The following is a 22,437-nucleotide window of genomic DNA, read 5'->3' as shown; positions in this document are numbered from 1 at the left end:
TTTTAATATAAAAGAATACACATGAACAACTTATCTCTATAATTATTATAACGGTATAATATGACTCGTATGTGTAAAATTTTGCAATGGAATAAGCTCATTCTTATGCATACTAATCCTTATTTATGTGGGTGACCCCAGTACCTCATGAGTTCAGCTGGGAGATACTTCGCTCTAATGACGCTGTTTTACATGTAAATTTCCTGTAGTTACGTTATATGTAGTAGCTATAACAATAATATTAATTGTTTAATGAATGTGTGTTAATTTCTGTTCGAGAATAGAAGATAAAGAACAGGAATAGAGGTCAGTAATGCGAGTGAGTGCCGGGGGCGAAAACAGGCGGTCATCGATCGCATTCTCTGCCGCTGACTCCAAGGGGGCCTCCAGAGGGGGCGGTGCGCAGCCGCCCCTCGGTTTGGGGCGGCGGAACCGCCTCTCGCGGGTTCGGAGGCCCTCAGTCCAGTCAACCTCACTGTACCGCCTTCAGCGTGCTGCTGCAGCTGCTGTTGCCGTCTCCTTCTCGTCGACAGGTCAGCCCTAGGACACCGCTCACTGCTTCAGGTTCATCCTGACAGGTAAGTCATAGTATATTGATACCCACTCGAAATTAGAGCTCTTTTGTATCAGGTTAATCTGGCATTTCACCAAGGACTGGCGCCAACAACTGATGGTTTCCGCGCGAAAACGGATCAAAGAGATGGGAATATATAGGTTACTCTTGATTGACCTGAATCTTTCTTGTTTCTTCGAGACTATTGTAACGTTTTTTTATCTCTATCATTCGATTGACGTCAGAAGAAATTATTTAATGTAGAAAAATAACTGAAATTTACGCAGTGGTAATCCACTGCCAGTAACAGATAAGAAATAGTCATCACATCACATCAATACTCATCATACTCATCACATCAATAATAAACCTTGTTTAGAGTATCTATGTTCCATTTATTATCACTCGAAACCATCCTGATAATCGAATTATAGTGATATAAAAACAGCAATGGAAATCAATGGATACATTTACTTAAACTGATTGGAGCCACAAAATTCACAATAATACGTTTGTTGGGTTGAATTATATGAGATTACCATCACCTTCAATATCCCGGAGTAGTAACGTTTTCTAGCTTACTGAACATAAATCGTTTAATACGATACTGAACCTATGTGTGAATTATGGCCTGTAAGGGTCACGTACCTTCTCTCTGCTCACGAATAAACGTTACACGTAAGGAATGATGTATTTCAATGTTTTTTATGTATCCCATATGAGCTTCATATTCCAGCGTGGGGGTATGGGTGACGATGCAAAGAAAATTATTATGTTCAAATATTGGTGGTATATATATCGATAAAAGTGTATCAACTGGGAGCGATTCACTAATAATAATTTTGCCTGAGGAAGATGTCCAAGCTGGACTTGTGAGTATGCGATGGGAAAATTTTGATGATGATAATGATGAGGAAGAAACACAGTTGGAAGAGTTTCGAACCACGAGAAAGGTGTTTTAAACTTATAAATAAATGATAGTAGAGCCAGAATAACTATATCAAATAGTATGCTAATTGCCCGTAGGCCGATTTTCTTTTTCCTCATGTACAATTTATAAGCAAGTATTTATTTCACTGAGCAATTAAGATGTTCTCAGTCGAATTTCATTCATAAATAACAAGAGTGTTAATTCAACGCCTTTTTATGAACATTTTTTAAGAACAAAATGATCGAACAAATCAGTCAGTCTGTCTGTCGTCAATTATTTGATTGAGTCTGATTCATTTATTTATAAGTAAGTTCAAACCCCCGTTCTCTTGGTTCTTCCAAGTGTGTTCTCTGCTCATCATATCATCAAGTTTTTCCATCGCACAGTTTGGATATCTTCCACAGTCCTATTCCCCAGGTCTTCCCTAGTCAGTGAGTGGATGAACGCTCTTCGTTGTTCGTTTGACTCTTCTTTGTTCTACATTTTGTTCTTCATTCGAATAGGAAAGAAGAACCATATCAAAGCTACGTGCGAGCTGCTATCGCCGACCCAGTAGAGCTCCATGTTAATTCAACACATTGCACTGCATATTTATGATAACAGTATAAAAAACATTCTTCTCTCTTGGAAATTTGGCAGGTAATTTTAATATCTCAAATTGAGGAAATTCTTCTAGAATTGTGCAGTATATGTAAAGTATAGTTGAGGTATTATGTTCATGTTACAAGAATGTGAAAAATATCTCAATCATATTCGTCAATCAGAATGTAGCTTAAATATTCAAATGATATTAAGCGTCTTCTACCGATTTATCACTGGACTACCATTCCCCCAGTAGAATATATTTTGGTGATGAATTCATTGACCGGAATTCGGAAGATCAATCAATGTTGAATCCTACTCAGTAGATTATGTGAAAACAAAAGATGGTCTTTCCAAGTCCTACTGAACTAAAATTATGATTAGTTGAAAAAAATACCATTACCCTTAAAAAACACTTTTTAATTATTATAGAAAACAAAAAAAAAACTAGTTTTTAAAAACTTGAAAATGGATTAAGCAACCGAAACTATTTGTTTTGTATTTTATATTGCATGATTCAATCTATAACACTACTAATAGTTTGTATTGATACTTCAACCACATTTGTATAAAACTAGAAATAATGAAGCATATAATAACATCTTCGAATGTAATATTTATGGGAGAAGCCAAGGACCTTTGGATACCTCCTGGTTTTTGACCCCCCCCCCCCATCAATAGCAGCTTGGTGAAATGGCGCCACTGGTACTGATAGTTATCCAGATTTAATCTGACGCAAAGCTACTCAGATAAAATCAATATTGAAATAAGATAGATAGAAATCCTTGAAGAGTCCTCTACCTTGAAGAGTCAAAGTAGAAAAAGATAAAAAGTACTGTATTCTGATCGATTTGATAATTGAATTTCATCAGATTAAGAAAATACCGGTATTTTTATAAACTGTACTGCTGATATTCAAGTAATTGAATATTAGCCTTTTCGAATTATTAGATTGGAAGATTATAAAACTTCAGTAACTTACTTTCTAAGTTATTATTTTTGTATTTTTATTTGAAAATGCTAATTGCAGGCATGATGTTAGATGTTATCAATAATAATTGTGAATAGCTTAAATTTAATCTTCAAAATGTGGAACATTTTCAGTTATGAAGCCTTTCAACATTACTCATTCTCTTTGAGCGTGTCTTTAGAATTTACAATCTGGTTCAACGTAGCCTTATTATAATATTACGGACCAAGCAGCTATTATGCATTACCGTGGAGGGAATTGATAGGGTTGAATGAGAACTGGCTGGGCTCCAAAGTTTGCGTCCAACATAAATACTGTGCCCAGGAGAATAATAAACTGCATAGTGAGCAGTGAGAACAGTCATACTTGTAATCAGCATCATCCCCAGAGAACACAACAGAAACTTACTTGTTTACTTGATGACTTGCAGCTCTTAGCACTCTATCTTCGAATTATAAGATGGAGGAAATGATGACTTATGTCCTCCAAATGGAAACCCCAACTTGTGGAAGACATCATTCAAGAAATGATGATTCAAAGCTCCAACAACTAGGGCATCAAACATAATATACCATCTCATCTGATGTGAGTGATAGTGTTTTTTTAATGTTTTTTCTTGGCACAGTAGTTTCAACTTGAGAGACTTAATACCATGATACTTAATTCTTGAGAAACTTAATCAAACTTGAACTTGAAATCCATTGACTAAATTTCCAATTCAAATTTATTTGTTCATTGTACAAATGCATCCATACAGTCACATAATATTCACAACAATAAAGCTATCAATCGTACGAGTACAAGACCAATCGTGAGCTTGTACTCTATCAAGACCAAACAAGTTATTGTGAATGATTCCATTGCCATAGAACAATAATTAACAATAATTATTAATGAAATAAACTCAAATAAATTCAGTGCTATATGAGAATGTGATTGAAGATCCGAGGGATTGATGAAGAAAGGAGGATTCCACAGTTTCAACATCTATCTTTCTTATTATTTACAAGTAACAATGTACAGGCATTCACAATATTATATCTACATATCATTAAATTTGTCTCAAATGTCAACAGGAAGCATTTCATTAGAAATATAAGCTTTCGAAATTGAATAAATCACTTCATAAAGATCACAGTTTATATTAGTTTACTTGAAAATGAAATCATTGGTCCCTAGACTAGAACATTTTTAACACAATTTAATAACACTCAATACTGATTCTGTCTAATAAATAGGAATCTATTGGGATTTAAGCTCATTGTAATTTGAAGTTTTTAAAAGTCTATTGAAAGAAACGTTTGTAGGAAGAACTCTAACCAATCATATAATGGAATAACGATTTATTAATAATGATATGAAACTTCTCAGAGAACCTTAATAGAATGTTTTTGATCATTGAACAAAAGAGGAAATTCCATTCTCAATTATTCAATATTGTGGAATTGGATACTTATTGATAATTTCGCACCCTTTGACAGAGATAGATTTGGTTTTCACGACTCGATAGTCACCAGCGAGGCTCAAACGGATATTTATCGTCCATTTCTATCCTTCGGTTGACATAATTGTCAAAGGACTCGACGCTGCTCGTCTGAGACTCGCCGCTGTTCAATGACGTCATGCTCACGCTCACATCATTGCGCTTCCTCCGTCTGCATTCTTTGAACGTCTGCAACAATAACAAGTGACAATCAATAGCTAGACAATCAAAAGATCTACACATGCACCTACCTATAGTGAGGTCCAAGTTATAATGACAGTATTTGATTTTTGTTGCTATACTTTTCTATCAATCGACAAAGCAGATAGCTCTATCCTTTTCCAGCTCCGTAACGTTGCCAAATTTTGTTTTTTAACAATGTTGAACAATACAACATTATCAATAGAACATTTAACATAAACATTGTCAGACAACAATACAACATTTAGCATTTTACCAATTTAGCAATGCTAAAATTGCATTAATTAACAAAATATTCTATCTCAATTATTAGTCCAGGCGCAAATGACATTCCGTGGTCATTTTTGGGTAAGAGCCGTGGAAGATGTCTCAATTTCTTCGTTAGGTCTAACATAATAAGGATCGTGATGATGATAAGTCGAAATCACTGGTAAACACCTCGGAAACAAGATGGCCGCTAAAATGTTCAGAGTCTTGCTATATAGCTTGTATTTCAATAACCGTTCAAGATATTCAATTGTTTTATTAGACGAAAATATTTTTAAAATCTTCCTCTACAATTAATGTTTTATAAAATGAATTTCATTCCATTGTAACTTTTTTGTGCAAGAGATACAGAGAAATTTCGAATCTATGGAATGTAGAGCGTTTTTCAACTTAGAAACAATATCTTAATGTACATCAAAAAATGAGTTCTCCACCACCCTCCAAAGAAAAACCTGCATGATTTCTGGTGCGTTTTTTCCATACGCATGAGGAAACAAGCTAGAACTATAAAATCGATTTTTTCATGACTACTTCAAGATAGAGACTTGCAAATGGTCTCATTGATGATGGAAACAACGAAAATATTCGATATCATTGAAAAATACAAGATGGCGGTCATTATTGACAGAAATTTTCATATTGCTTGTTATTCAGTTATTGTGAGAGATATCGGATTGGTTTTACCACCAAGGTGTTAAGAATTAACCAAACAATGATGTTCGAGAGATACGTCTCATTTTGACCACTCTTTTCATGATTTATTCAACTTCAAAAACTTGGAACATACATTTTTCGGGAACAATATTTCACTTTCCACCCTGTAAATGTATTCACAGTAGACATACACTAATGTTATTGGTACAGTGTTTTTAGTCCAACGAATGCTCAAATAAAGGTATAGAGGGAAAAGTTTGGAACACAATTTTCAACTCCACAGATCTTTTAAGGATAGTGAGAGGATTAACATATCAAAAGTTCTCACCCTTACCCCCTGTGATAAAGGGGTGGGGGTGGTTTTAAAGTACCATTTTTTAATTTTTCACATATATCTCGGAAACTATGCATCTTATGAACATTTGTATTCTGTACAAAATTAAAGATTACAAAATTAACAACAAGTTTTGTTTCTAACATTTTTTCCATATCTCTCACACTTACTGAGATATCCGCTCTTGAAGGTGAGACATTTTTTGAAAAATCACTTCTGCCTCCATTTTTTTCATCTGTTCGGCCTTATAATTTCTGAACGATTGATGGAGAAATCCGTGCTGATTATAAGCTGATATAGCATCAAATTATCTCCAAAGTTATGCATATTTCCCTACGACTGTTGCAGCAGTTTTAGTGTTGAGAATGAAATTTTCTGTTCAGCAACAATAGATCAGTTGACAATGAAATTTGGAGGGATTGTTTGGAACACAACTATCGACTTTGCAGCTTTTTTGAGACTAGTTTGGAGGTGAGCATATCAAAAATCAAAAATACCAACCTCTACATCATGTGCTGAAGGGATGAGGGTAGTTAGAAAGTTGAATTTCACACTCATTACTTACATGCCCATATCTTTGGAACAATGTGTTCTATTGACATAATCAACTGCATGAAAATTATGCTTAATAAATTTCCTACAAGTTTTGCTTGGTAGAGATTCTCGATAAATCCGACACTTTTCGAGATTTTTTTGTTCTGAAGTGATGCATTTTCTTAAAAACCAGTTTTTCATCCATTTTTTCGCTCTTTCAAGTCTTATAACTTTTCAACAATTGATGAAACAAGAATGGGCTGATTACGAGATTGTAGAGCATTGAATAATCCTTCATTTCATGTATAATTCGACTATTTCACGCATTCCTATATGACTGTTGCAGCAGTTTTAGTTTTGAGTGTCTTTGTTTGTTAGGAAGTTTAGAAACACCCCCTGTGTTTAGTTCCGCAGACGTTCCAATAGGTACTCAATAAGAATGTTCATACTGAAGCACACTGCCAATCTATAATGACAGAATAGTGTGATATTCGAAAAAAGTCACTTGTTGCAAATTTTGAGTTTTGACACTCAAAACTAAAACTGCTCGTATGGGAATGCGTGAAATAGTCGAATTACACATGAAATGAAAGAAAATTTAATGCTTTACAATCTCGCAATCAGCCGATTCTTGTTTAATCAATTGTTGAAAAGTTATAAGACTTGAAAGAGCAAAAAGATGGAAGAAAAACTGGTTTTTCAAAAATGCATCACTTCAGAACAAAAAAATCTCGAAAAGTGTCGGAATTATCGAGAATCTCTACCAAACAAAACCTGTAGGAAATTAATTAAGCTTCATTTTCATGCAGTTGATTATGTCAATAGAACACATTGTTTCCAAGATATAAGCATGTAAGTAATGAGTGGAAAATTCAACTTTCAAACCACCCTCATCCTTCAGCACAATCATGATGTAGGGGTTGGTATTTTTAATATGCTCACCTCCAAACTAGTCTCAACAAAGCTGCTAAGTCGAAAGTTGTGTTCCAAACATTCCCTCCAAATTTCATTGTCAACTGGTCTATTGTTGCTGAACAGAAAATTTCACTCTCAACACTAAAACTGCTGCAACAGTCGTAGGAAAATGCGTAAAATAGTGAAAATATACATCAAATTGAAGATGCAGTATCGATCGAGCAGTCGTAGCGAGCAGACGTAGTTTTTTTTTAGTGAGAGTAGTTGAAATAGTGTATGCAATAGTTAAAGTGCTGAGTTCAGTGTTTTAATTGTTGTGCGCGAGTTCAGTGCCCTGCGCCGAAAAATCAGTTCAGTGCTGAATTACCATCTAGTCCGGCTAAGGAATGTAAAGAATGTGAGGAATGTCGACTCCCAAAAGATTGCCAACCTTCCTACTGCCAGAGTTCGAAGAGGAGGAGGAAACAGAGGACGACGCAACTATGAGTCAACTAACACCGGCTAGGAGCGTTGAACCAGCGTCAATGACTGGAAACGTCAACACTTCCCCAGAATCGTTTCTAAAAACGAACCAACTGAAAACTGCAACGGAGCAGTTTTTGTACAATGCATGGAAAGAAGTCACTTTCCAACAGAGTGAAGAGAGAGAAAGAATGCATAAACTGGAAAAGGAGTTGGAGAGAGCACGGTTGGAGATTAATCAGCTGAAAGAGATATTTTCATCAGCATCTACAACCACACAGAATCTTCAATCTTCAGCTTCACATACAATGCAACCAGCATCTTCTAGAAGTAGCAATAAAAGTTATTCACCACCGAATTGGGAGGAAGAAGAGAAAATGGTAGCATCAGAGACTGCATGGATTCTCCCTAAACAAAAGAAGAGAAAAATCCGTGACTCACCAGAAAAAATAAGGCCTGCAACTGATTCTACAAGTATGAAACCGACAGAAAAGAGAAACAAGCCACCACCAGTCATATTAAGCAATATACAAGAGTATTCGAAAATTAAAGAGGCATTGAAATCGAAAAATCTCAATTTCAGTGCCAACATGATGAACAACAACCAGCTAAAATTGAATGTTGAAACTGAACAAGAATACAGAGATTTAACTAAGATGTTGAATGAAGCTAAATATGAATGGCACACGTACGAAAATAAACAAACTCGTCCAATTCGTGTCATGGCTAAAGAGCTTCATCCATCATGCGATCCAGAGGATATAAAGAACGATCTTCTAAGCAGAGGCTTTCAAATAATCAGTGCTGTCAACAAAATGAAAAAAGTGAAGAAAGATGGAAAAGAACACATCATCAGACTTCCAATGTTCATGCTAACATTCAAGAATACAGAAGATACAAAAAGAATATTTGAAATTAAACATATTTACTACATGAAAGTGAAAATTGAATCAATTAGAAGTAATAAAATGATTCCACAGTGTAAACGTTGTCAGCGGTTTGGTCATACACAGACATACTGTCAACATGAAACTGTGTGTGTGAAGTGTGCTGGAAAACACTGGACTATTTCGTGTACTAAGGCTAAAGAAACCCCAGCCAAATGTTTCAATTGTGCTGAGGCTCACCCAGCTAACTACAGAGGCTGTCTCATCGCAAAAGAACTTCAGAGAAGAAGAACTGAAAAAGAAAACCTAGTTAAAAGAAGTAGCGAAGTACCACATACAACTAAACAAAGAAACTTCACTTCAAAAAAGTACACTGGAGAAATCCTATTCCCAAGTAACGAAACCCACTCCAAGCCTACAACAGGAGAGCCTACCAAAGCAACAACAACCAGTTGAAGTCAATAAGGTTTTGCAGGAAATTTTGAACAGTTTAAATATTCTTTCTGGACGACTTGACAGCTTGGAAGGGAAGAGTAAGAGTATTGAGAAGAAAACTAGAAAATGAATATTGCGAGCCAACAAGATATAAGGATTGCTACCTGGAATGCCAATGGAATAAATAATATCAATAATAATAGAAAACAAGAAATAGTATTTCTAAAGACACGAAATATAGATATTTGCCTCATCTCTGAAACCCATTCAACTGAGCAGACTCACTTCAAAATCAATGGATATAATGTTTACGAAACTATTCATCCTCAAAATCAAGCAAGAGGTGGAAGTGCTGTAATAGTGAAGGAGAGTATTAAACACTATGAAGACTTCAGTATTCAAAGTAATGAAATACAGCTAACTGTAGTTGGAATAGAGTCCATCAACCAGAAAATACTTGTTGGAGCTGCATATTTTCCACCACGTTACAATTTAAAGAAAAATGATTATACAAATATTCTTCATCAGCTTGGAGATAGATTCATAGTGGGTGGAGATTTTAATGCCAAGCATAAGGATTGGGGTTCAAGACTCACGACTACCAAAGGAAAAGAACTCAGAGAGGCTATCCAGGAGCTGGGCTGCGAATTCCATTCATCAGGGACACCTACGTATTGGCCAACAGATTTGAATAAAACTCCAGATCTTCTAGATTTCTTCATAACAAAGAGAATATCCAGTAATTTCATCGACATTGAAGAGAGCTTTGACCTGGATTCTGATCATTCAGCTGTAATTCTCACACTTAGTGAACGAATAATAAAGAAAGAAGACAGACCAATGTTAGTCAACAGAACAACAGACTGGGAAGCTTTTAAAGTGGATTTGGAGAATGAAATCAACTTGAATATTCCACTTAGAACAACTGAGCAGCTAGATGAAGCCGCAGAAAATTTCATGTGGCAAATCCAGAAATCAGCCTGGAAAAACACCAGACAATATACCAGGAAAACAAAAGGATGCAATTACCCTCTGGAGATTCGACAACTTGTTTTAGAAAAACGAAGGGCAAGAAGAAGATGGCAACAAACTCGTGATCCTGCTGACAAAAATATCTTGAATAACAGAACACAACAATTGAGAAGAGAGATAAGGAAACTAACTGAGGAATCCATTAATAACTACCTTCAAAATTTGACAGCTGATGCCAGTACAGATTATTCATTATGGAAAGCAACAAAAAGGATTAAGCGGCCAATATTACAATCCCCTCCAATTAGAAAACCAGATGGTACTTGGGCAAGAAATAACAGAGAAAAGGCAGATTTATTTGCTAATCATCTAGAAGAAATCTTCCAACCAAACAACATTCAATCTGAAATTGATCCTGAAGAAGATATAATGGATGATTTAGATACAGAGATTGATCCAGTTTCTATAAATGAGGTTCAAGAAGAAATAAAATATAATATGAATACCAAAAAAGCACCTGGGTTTGATCTGATTACAGGTGAAATCTTGAAGAAACTTCCAAGGAAAGGTATTGTCATGCTAACATACTTATTCAATGCATCACTCCGATTACAGCATTTTCCTACAATTTGGAAGGTGGCAGAAGTCATTATGTTGCAAAAGCCTGGGAAATGTCCTCAAGAAGCAAAATCATACCGCCCAATATCTCTTCTACCTGTAATTTCAAAGCTTTTTGAGAAATTGCTAATGAAGAGATTGACTCCCATCATAAGTAGCAGGAATCTGATACCAACCTATCAATTTGGTTTCAGGCAGAAGCACTCAACCCTGGACCAAGTACATAGAATCACCAATGTAATAGAGAAGTCATTAGAGAAAAAATCGATATGTTCAGCAATCTTCCTTGATGTGGCACAGGCATTTGACAAAGTGTGGCATGAAGGACTGATCATTAAACTTCATAAAATTCTCCCCACTCAACTTGTAAAACTTTTAAAATCATACATCAACAACAGATTATTCAGAGTAAAACAAGGTGACGACGTCTCCGAATTGAAGGAAATAAGGGCTGGAGTTCCACAGGGTAGTGTTCTTGGACCAGTTCTTTATGTGCTGTACACAAGCGATCTTCCTGAATTGGATGCAGTGACAATAGCTACTTTTGCTGATGATACTGCAATACTGGCAGAAGGGGAAACAGTACAAGAAGCAGCCACAAAACTACAGAATGCTAGCAACAGATTCAGTGACTGGACCAAAAAATGGAGAATTCGATTAAATGAGATGAAGTCTATTCATATCAACTTCACAAACAAAATTATCAATGACCCGATTCGAATAAATCTGAATGGGAATGTAGTACCACACAGCAACACAGCAAAATACCTTGGAATGACTCTTGATGCCAAGTTGAAATGGAAAGAGCATATCAAGATGAAAAGGAGCGAGCTAGGACTCAAATACAGTAAAATCTATTGGCTGTTGGGCCGTCAATCACAACTCTCATTGGACAACAAGTTATTGATTTACAAACAAATTCTAAAACCTGTCTGGACGTATGGAATTCAGCTTTGGGGCTGCTCTAGAACATCTAACATCAGTCAGATTCAAACATTCCAAAACAAAGTACTGCGGAACATGGTGAATGCGCCCTGGTACATAAGGAACAGCGATTTGCACCGAGATCTGCACATCCCCTATGTGACCTGTGAGATAAGACGATTGGCAGCCCATCATGAGTCACGTCTTCATCAACACGACAACACCGAAGTCATCCAACTACTAGACAACACTGAACTCACTAGGAGGTTGAAGAGAACAAAGCCCTTCGAGTTGGTGTAGTGCTAGTGGAGTGATTAAAGTATATTGAATAAAAGTGTAGTGAAATAATTTAAAGTAGTGAAATTATAGATTGGAACTGTAGGCTTCACTGGAAGACTTTAGCAATAAAAAATTAATTTAGGATAAGAAATAACAGAACAAAATTAATGGTTAGTCCTAGTGACTAGTTTTAATATAAATAACAAAAAAAAAAAAAATGAAGATAATTTGATGCTATATCAGCTCATAATCAGCACGGATTTTTTTTCATCAAACGTTCAGAAATTATAAGGCCGAAAAGATGTAAAAATTGGAGGCAGAAGTGATTTTTCAAAAAGTGTCTCACCTTCAAGAGCGGATATCTCAGAAAGTGTGAGAGATATGGACAAATTAATGTTGAGGACAAAACTTGTTGCTAATTTTGTAATCTTCAACATTGCACAGAATACAAATTTTCATAAGATTATTAGTTTCCGAATGAAAAAATGTTACTTCCAAATCACCCCCACCCCTTTAGCACAGGTGGTAGGGGTGAGAACTTTTGATATTTTTATCCTCTCACCATCCTTAAAAGAGCTGTGGAGTTGAAAATAATTGTGTTCCAAACTTTTCCCTCTATAATCTTTCTTTGACTGGAATATTTAGAATATTCCCAAAGCTTTAAAATGACATCTGGTTGGAGGCTGTAAGTCCATATTCCACGGCTGGAGCGTCATCGGAAAAAGAGAGAAAAGTACTGTTTGCAGCGAAAAACAAGCGTTTTCCACCAAATGTCAATCCCAACAATTAGAAAACCGTGTAACTTATGACTCCTTGAAGTTACTCCTTGAATGATATGTAGAAAGAGATTATACAAGCTGGCAATCTCAAAAATGTTTGTCATCATAAAAAAACAAGATGGCGGCCAAAATATGTCGATTAGAAAGAAGAAATCTTCTGTAATTCTAATAATGTCGAGAATATCGGATCATTTCAGCCATCTTGAAGCTCCAAAATAATTGTACTACAATATCCGAAAGATTTATCTGGGTTATAACTAAGAAATATGCGTTTTAGAGGAAAATAATTTTATAAAACATAAATTGTAGAGGAATATTTTAGAAATATTTCGTCCAAAAAAACGTTTGAATATTTTGAACGGATATTGAAATACAAGCGATATAGCAAAACGCAGAACATTTTGGCGGCCAACTTGTTTCCGAGGTGTTTGTCTGTGATTTCGACTTATCATCATCACGATCCTTATTATGCTAGACCTAACGGAGAAATTGAGACATCTTCTACGGCTCTTACCCAAAAATGACCACGAAGTGCCTTATTCATGACATTTGTGCCCGGACTATATTAAAGTCTATTATTAAATAAAAAAATACACTTTCTGTTAATGAATGTTAGTATATAATTCTTTATTTTTGACAATAATGAACCGTTAATATTGCATTTTAGACACGTTATTGTCATATTTTATTCAACTAATTGTGAATAGTCTACACTAAGATCGAAAATAAATTTAAATAATTCGTTCCCGGTTTTCAAATTCATTTGATTCCTCTTTATTGGAAATCAAAGTACCCTTTTTTCATCTTTATTCAATTCCTCTTTATTGAAATAATAGGCTACTAAAAACAGGGTACTAAAATTTTCAATTTTTGAGCATCATGTTGATTTTGTGGTAATAACTGAAGTCCAATGACAACTTGAGATAGCAAGGTGTAGCAAGGTAACAATCTCATCATTGAATAAAACGTTTTGAAGTCCAATGAAAAAACGACTGACTGACTGGAAATGAATGAAACGACTTAAAGTCCAATGACAATGTGAGATAGCAAGGAGTAGCAAGGAAACAATCTCATCATTGAATAAAACGTCTTAAAATTGTAACAATCACTCATTTATTGTGTGATTAATACATTCATCGTACCACGATTATCAACCTCTAGTTAATTCTAGCAACCGAAACTAGTTTATCAAATACATTTCATTGTGGCTGTGACAATTTCAAGTTGTTTCACTCTCAATGAATATCTACCACAACATCACCTTCACTACAACACAGAAAAACTATCTCCTGGACTATATCTCCTTATATTCAAAGTTTCCATATAACAGATAATGGTACCTTCTTCAGACAAACCAGAGTTACAAAGTTTGGTATGAGAGATGAGATGAATCGGTTGAGTCCTGCGGGAGTGCTGTTTGGTAATGTACTGGAGTAGAAGACTGAGAAATGTTATATCTGTACCGTGTACACCATTAATAATAATAATTAATGGCTTATTGATCGAGAATCTTCTCTTGAAGAGAGGAGCTGTTTCTTACAAATTACAAATTGCTCCAATGTTTATAGTTGGAACTAACCTATTGAAACAAATATAATTCGTATAATTGTATTTTTCTTTAAAATCTGAAATCAACAAAATGACATCATTTTGACAAGGAATAGCAACAAATGATTCATATTTCTCTGATACTATTAGACACTGCACTCTGATACTATATTCTACAGGAAAATGAGAGTGACTCTGACTTATTCGATGACAGTTATAATTATGACCCGAAGTTTGTACTCAGTGACTATCATACAGACTCCGATATCAGTGAAGATGTCATTCAGTGGTGATGTTGTTTTGAATGAAGATGTTTAGCAGTAAGATAACATTCTCAATCACCTGAAGATTAATAAACTGATACAAATTCTTGGTATGGCCGAGGAAGAAGTGAACTTAAATGGTCAATGGTTTGAAAGAAAGTATGTTATCAAATATAGATCTGCAATGCTCCTTGAGATACAGGTGTAGAAGGAAAATTAACAGGTCTAGAAAGATAAGCATGTATGTAGAAAGAGAATGTTACTTTTCTATGAATCGTTTGCAATTTTAACAAGTTGTTTGTAATAACACCTCATATTAAGAGTACAATGACTTTTATCACTCACCTTGATACAAAGTTTACTTCTACTCCTCAGCAGCAGCCTGACGATGTGCGAAAGGTGGTTCATGGCGAAGACTTTGGTGTAGCTAACCTGGCTTCCGACAAACAGTGGCTGATCAGCACAGCAGCACGGCCGTGATTGCTCTGCTCACTGCAACAGATCACGTTGATGACTGATAACTGAGTGGTGGAGCATTTGGATGCTGCACCCCGGTGATAGGGATGCTATCATGGCGACTTTGTAAAAGTGCGCGTGGTAATTGTGAGAGTGTGCGTGGGAGAGAGAGAAATAGAAGTGAGTGAGAGAGAATGAGTGAGACAGCGCGTGCCGGCCAGAAGTGCTTTCTCGAGGGTAGTCGACTGGCGGACATTTCCCAGCGTGACTCCCCCTCATGGAAAAGCTAGGCGACACGCGTTCTCACACGCACTCGACACTATAAATTATTATTTGCTCGCGAGTTCGATTCCCACGAACGATGCAACATGAAAAGGCTGTGGCGTCGTCTAATACGCGCCACGGAGAGTCGGCTTCCACTAATCTGCTCTCTTACCACGCGCCTCTCTCCTCCTCTCTCCCTCTCACAATAGGAGGGAACTCGTGCCGTTCTTCATTCAATTAAGTTGTGTTTTGCTAGTACAACCCAAGGACGCACTACTTTCCCTGATTGCCAATATTATTTAATCATACAAACGAGCTCTCATGAAAAAACGACACCAGCACCCAGGCGAATTTTAATTAATCTTTGATTAAACTCCATTGCTATGACAATTATTGTCGATTTGCCACAATCATTTGTGACAACTGATACTCGTTATTGTTCAAATATTTATATTTTATTGGATCTCAAATCTTATGAAATCAACTTACCACTTAAGGAGTGAATTCCGCATTTAGTGTTTCCTTATTATTGAAAGCAACCGTACGTAGTAATTAGTAGCCTTCATTGATAGTTTATCATTGGTACATAAGTTGCAGCAATTTTTTAACGTTGAGATACGGATTTTTTACTAGGACAAAAAACTGCCTGCAATCAATCGGACATCAACTATTCGAATGTTGAATCACATTCCAGGAATAGCGATGCTCCTAGATGACATGTCGTAGGAACATACAAAAGACTTCTTGGTGAAAGAAGAGTGTTATGTTTGTTCAAAATACCCTTAGTTGCTGGTAGCCACACATTACACTATTAATTTAGTTCAGTCACTTCAAGTAAGACTAAGAATATTTCGTTACAACGGAGGGGAATTGGGATTAATTCATTGGTTATAAATTTGTTAATGTGTTTTTAATTTTTCCATCTTTAGAGTTAAACTCAGAAGAAACTCCATCAATATCAACATGATGAGTTGTGTAGCCAGGAAGATCCCGAATCCACCGTCAATATTTCACTAGTCGGGGAGCTGATAATACACTCTGTTCGCCACGATTGGAATCCTGCCAAAGCGATTTAGCGGATCTTCAAAGCGGCAGCTAACAAGACAAATGGATACTTCTTAGCCGATCGACAACCACCCAACTTCCCACAGATGATGAACTATCTATTGATCGAACGCTTCATTTCACGTCTATATCTCTACCAGGAACGATTTCAACATATATCAACTCTATGAGATCAGATCAGCAGATCTGAGTAAGAGGAAGAGATTCCAATCTTACAATCTTTAGGTGTGTTTGTGTACACATAAAGAACACCTACACATAAAAACACGAATTTCCAAACTTACAAGAACGTATGAATGTTTTCAAACTATTCAAATTAATACAGTTTAATATTTCTTCGAATGATGAGATCTTCAAGAGATGAGAAACATGGATTCGAAAATGTACAGTTTGAATGGATGAGACAAGATGTTTCAGTTTCGTCAAGTGTAAATTAGAGATAAGAGCAGAGATATTCACATTCATTCAAAGCAGTCAGCAGTGATAACAGTTGGATTTCTCTTATACATTTCGGTCTTTCCAAGACACGACTGCGAGTTAAGCTGAACAAGTTTCATAATCACTGTTTTAATTAAATTTCCAGCTTCCAGAGAGCTAAAATCTGAATCTTCAGTTTCATTTTGCGAATAGAAGTTGAGAGGCTGGTAATGTTCAATCTCACTTATCTTCTTGGGCTTATAAGTACTTTCATAGAAATCTTCAAGAACAATAATGAAGCATCACTATTCCGAGAAACAATTTAGGCTTCTCAAGACTTCACTAATCTTATACTCTCCTACTCGAACACTATTCATAATTCATTATACATTCTTGTAATAAAGAATATTTTCCTGTATTTGAAGAATTTGTTAATCGATGAAGTTGGTGAAAAATCTTTCGTGGAAGTTATTTATTCAATGGATCGGAGCAAACCCAAGTAATAATTCAAAAATCAATTAATTATTAAAAATCTGAATAATACAAAATGCGAGAAATTAGAAAAGTTGATGAATTTTTAATTAGGAAAGAGCAATTCTGAGCTAGAATTGATACAGTAACTGAGAGCTAGGTACTTCAACTCAGAGAAATGTATTATACTGGCTTCATAGGCTATACTGAGATGATTTTAGAAATACAGTTTTCGAAATTTGAGAGTAGGCATCCCAGAGTGAGATCACAGAAACATCTTCTATAATTCATCAATAATTATTCACTATGGTTATGAGAGGTACTCAATGTATTATACAAACACAATAGGAAATCTAAAAAAGTTATTTTTCTTCGCATATATTTTAACCACAGCATTTAATTAGCACAGCAATGGCCATGGGAGAATTGCAGTATGTGATATTACATTTTTCATTAAGAGAGTATCAAATAAGTAATTATGTGTTTCGCTCTCCAATTCGAATCAAAAGCGTGTTCATCTATTGTTGAAACCTTTTAGTCAAGATCTCAATCTGTTGACGAAAGTGACAACAATCACTACCCTTTTGAAGTGCCCTTCCAATGTAGCAGTAATCATTACTATTGTTGCTTTGACACAGTCTCCCTTTATATGTTCTCGAAAACATTTTGCATATGTTTCCATTTTCCAAGTGGACCGAAAAAACAGTTCGTGTGTCACATATCAAGTAATTAATATTCAATTGTGTCAGAATTTCTTTTTCTCTTGATATCGAATGACTTGCGGAGTCGAGATTGTCGAGATTGCTCCCTCTTTCAGCAGTCGAAAGGGAAAATATTATTAGTAATGGCTGTTGATGATCAATTTACAAGCGATAATTTGGAAACTCCTTGCTTTGGCATTCATTAATCATTCTAGTGTCCACTTTGAAAGTGATATTGATATAATTGTTTGTAAAAAGAAGAACAATATAATATTGTGTGAACTTCTACAGCATTCTAATAAATTATCGATTGATACATGCCAATGATAGTTCGAATAAAAGTAGGATATTTTTAATCTGATAATTTTTCATTGATAACCCAGAAATAAAATTTCTCATAGATCATTGTTGTGTTACGATGCAGTCTCATGAAGGGTATGATTATTTTTGTTTTGGATAGTTTTTAATTCCTAATTACAAATTATTTTTCAAAAATAAGAAAAAAGGACAAACGTGAAAAAAATATCAATCAAATACAATATTGATTTGTGCATTACGTTTTTCCTAGAAACATCCATATCACCATCATAATAGAGTGATTTCCATTAGAACCTGTATGATTTCCTGCATTATGAAGAATTCACAACATTAATTATTGGTTCAAAGATATCTTATCAAGAATGATGAACAAATCTTATGGATTTATCATGTATCACGGTTATATATTGAAGGAATTTAATAAGAGCTCAATCCATTGAACCCTCTGGAATCGAATTTAGTCAGTAATTTTTGTTTCATAGTTTTATCAGGCTGAGCTCGATTAGAGCCCATGAATATTCCATGTGAGAAACATCCATGAAACTTAGATAAATCATGTAGAAACACTCTTCCTCTTTTGTGCCATACCTGAAAAGGTGCACACATCGTAGACTAATAATAAAGCCTGGCTGGTGGCACTCATAAATCACAGTGCTTAGAACGTGGCAGCGGAATTTCTCCTCGTTCTGGATGAGAAAGATAACAATCGTTATATATTATGTTGCAGCAAACTGTGACGCCAGTAAATTTGAATACTATCATGGCGCTATAACTTGTCGCATAAAATAGCTTTATTCTGTATTGCAACTATTGATAATTCAAAAGAATCGTTCAACATAAATAAATTATCTATTAGAAAATAATTAGAGTACGCAATTAGAAATGATCGATTAATTTTTCAGGGAGAAACTCCCGCTATTTTTGGACATCTGGGAACGCAAAAGGAACGGCTCGCTGGCGGGACTCGAGGCACGTCCCGCAATCGTCAAATTGGATTTCCTCCAAGGCAAAACTAGAGGTCAGTAACATTTTATATCATTTTTTCTCAATCACGATATGATGCGGTAATTGTTCTTGGGAAATATAAATAGATGATTTTGAGGATTGATTCGATGTCCAATATTTGGATGGGCTTAGAATCACCGAGGAGTGATTTGGAAGCGTATTACTGATAGTTGATCCTCAAGCTTTGAATTGGCTCCAAGCAGATATCTTCTTCCCGACGGGAGAACTGGAAGCACTGCTTCCATCGAATCTGTCAGAGGACAGTTTTGATAAATGGGAAGTTCACTAACTTGTACTTCCTTGATTTTCTTCAATTTCCAGTATTTGTTTTCAATTTTTAAAATACATGAACTGTATCAAAATATTATGCGAGAGTAAAACATTTTAAAATGTTTTACTAAATTCAATTATCATGAGAAACACAACAAATACTATTTATGTAGGTATTTTCCAGATTGATTAAAAAAAAATCAAGGTTGAAATTTGAATTTGAATTATATGTTATCTGTGAGACGTTGGATGATAAAAGCATAGAATAATAAATCTATGTGTTTATTCTCTGGTAATAGTATGTGTTCACTCATGATAGTGAGATTGAAAGTACCTTCTGGATTACGAATTAGTGCTTTTTAAGAAAGGGTTGACTGAGCTACCCTTGATATGATTGCTACTTACACCACATTGAAGCTTTCTTGTTGTAATCTGGAAAGCCCAACCGGAAGTCTTACGAGTAAGCCTCTTCCTTAGAGAAATACGGAGGAAGAGTTTCGTCATCATCCATAACAGGATGTCATGGTTCAACAAAACCAAATACCACTAATCACGAAGACGAATTCTCCTAACACTGTAAACTGAATTCAGGCAATTGATGGGAAAAGGGATAGATTCAATTAGCGGAAAGATTCGGTCTGTTGTACCACCCCATTATCAATGCTGGGGACTTGACGATCTCACAGTGGTTCCGAAAATGGTGTGGTGAGGGGTGGGTTGGAATAATGGAGAGGGTGAGTGGCAAACACAAACAAGGTCAAAGGGGAGATTGATAGGGCCACGCGACGGCATTGCTCTCTCACCCTCACTCTCTCACACTCATACGTTGACTGTCTCATCAAACTCACACACACGCTCTTTCACTCTCTCGCAATGGTCTATAGATTGAAATAGGTTGCATTTATTGCGACTGTTTTGTCTTTTCAACAGACATTCTTTGGTGTGACGACAATATCGACCGCACCGTTTTGTGGAACCCTCAACTAGGCTGGATTCCCACGTATTGGCAGTGGTGTCGTGCCAATGGGGTTGCACCTTGCCTCCTGACTCCCCCCCCCTCCAACCGCCCCGATAACAGGACAAGGACCACCAGGTGCCACCCGCGCAATCCTCTCTTTCCTCTTTCCCCTTTCCTCTTCCCTCTATTATTCCTCAACAATACTCATCGTCTCCTCTTTCCTTATTTTCCCTTTTTATTCTCCTTCCTTTTATTATTTTTCAAATCCTATCATTATCATTATAATTTTTCTTACTACTTTTAATTTCTTCTCATTTCATTATTATTTATCTTTCTTCTTCTTTATCGTTTCAACTTCATCCTATTCTCATTATTATTTTCTTTCTTATTTACCTTCTTTACCTTCTCTTCTTATTTGTTCAATATCAATTGTTGTTTGAGTTTTCTCTTTCATTCCTATTCTTTTTCTCTCACAACATACCATCCCCTCATCTACTTCCTACTTCTTGAATTCTTCAAATAATATTCACATCTACTTCTCTCCAATTTCATTTTTTCTCCTTGTCTCTGTTCTTCCTCTCCTCCTATCTACCGAAAATGCAATCTCTCTTCTTTTAGAAGTACGAGAACTTCTAAAATATTTCTATGAAAATACCCTCTCCTTTTTCATAGTCATTATTTGTCCTTATCCCAAATCCCACATGTTTTCTTCCACTCTTCATTCTATCATCTATATCATGTTCTATCTACATCACCTCCTCTTCTAATTTCTCTCACACTCTTTCTTCTTCTTCCTCCTCCTCTCATTTGTCATTTTCATTTTCACCCCTTTATCGTTTATTTCTCTCACTCTTTTTCCCCTTCTGCTATTCATCTTCATTTTTCTACTTTTCCTTCTCTGCCAATTCCTCCTGTATCCTTCCTCTATCCATCTTTCATTCCCGTCTATTTTCTTCTTTTTGTTTCTCTCCTTCATTCTCTATCCTCACATTCTCACTCTTAAACTTCTCCCTTCCAACGCATGTTTCAATTCCTTTTCCTATTCGCTTCAAAAATCAAAATCATTATTCTCCTTATCCTTGTTCCCCTCCTTCTTCTTCTTTTCTTCCTTCTTCTCCTTTTCTACCTTCCCCTCCTCCTTCTCCTCCTTATCCCCCTTCTCCTCCTTCTCCTCCTTCTCCACCTTCTACTCTTTCTCCCTATAATTCTTCGTCCTCTTTCTCCTTTCCCTCAGTGTCCCACTCGTCTCTCTTCTCATTCTTCACTTTCTCTCCTATCTCTCACACCTCTTTCCCACTCCTCTACTTGGATCTCCTCTTCCACTTCCCTTGTAAACAGCGTTGACAATAAAGATTGATAGATATGATGGGTGGTAGTGTGTGTGTGTGTGAGATAGTTGATCGCTATTAGTTAGTCGACGGCACCGACTTGCATTTTAATGCGCAAAAGCTCTCCCACGCGTCACCACCACCATTGCATGCGGTCGACACAACATATGTGTGTGTGTTGTGTGTTGTGTTGTGCTAAGCATGAAACCGTAATTAGAGCCGAATCAACCTGATGAATATTAATGACCGTATTTTGCCGGTGATCTTTCTGATCTACTGAATTTTCTCCCACCTGTAATTTTAATGGGTGGTGTAATTCTGGACGTGTCTCCTTACATTAGGTCACAGCTTGGAATGATACAGAGATGCGAGTTCAATTATCAACTATCACGATTACTTTCATTATTTTTTAATAATATTATAATAATAATAATTTATTTGCCAATATAACCTCGCAACGAGAAAACTTACAATAATTTCAAATTTCATTAATTAGGGTTTATTTATCTCAGGAGTATATTTCGCTCTGTTATATATGTTAAAAAGATGTGGTTTGTTATTTTAATTCATACAGTTATCAGTTATATTAGTTA

At 35.8% G+C, this 22,437-nt stretch overlaps 1 protein-coding gene across 2 annotated transcripts in view; it reads left to right on the top strand.

The window, feature by feature from the left end:
* Positions 1–334: 334 nt before the first annotated feature.
* LOC111043328 (gamma-1-syntrophin) overlaps positions 335–22,437 on the top strand; it is a 127,159-nt gene continuing 105,056 nt past the window's right edge. Inside the window, exons 1-2 of one of the 2 annotated variants that reach the window (XM_039420752.1) lie at positions 335–578; positions 19,186–19,301. The gene's annotated coding sequence lies outside the window, so the exon portion shown is untranslated. The remainder of the gene's footprint in view (positions 579–19,185; positions 19,302–22,437) is intronic. The other variant, XM_039420738.1, reaches the window with a different exon arrangement.

Source organism: Nilaparvata lugens, chromosome 1, assembly GCF_014356525.2.
Source record: "Nilaparvata lugens isolate BPH chromosome 1, ASM1435652v1, whole genome shotgun sequence".
NCBI classification, from domain to species: domain Eukaryota; kingdom Metazoa; phylum Arthropoda; class Insecta; order Hemiptera; family Delphacidae; genus Nilaparvata; species Nilaparvata lugens.
This window is presented reverse-complemented; position numbering and strand designations above follow the sequence as displayed.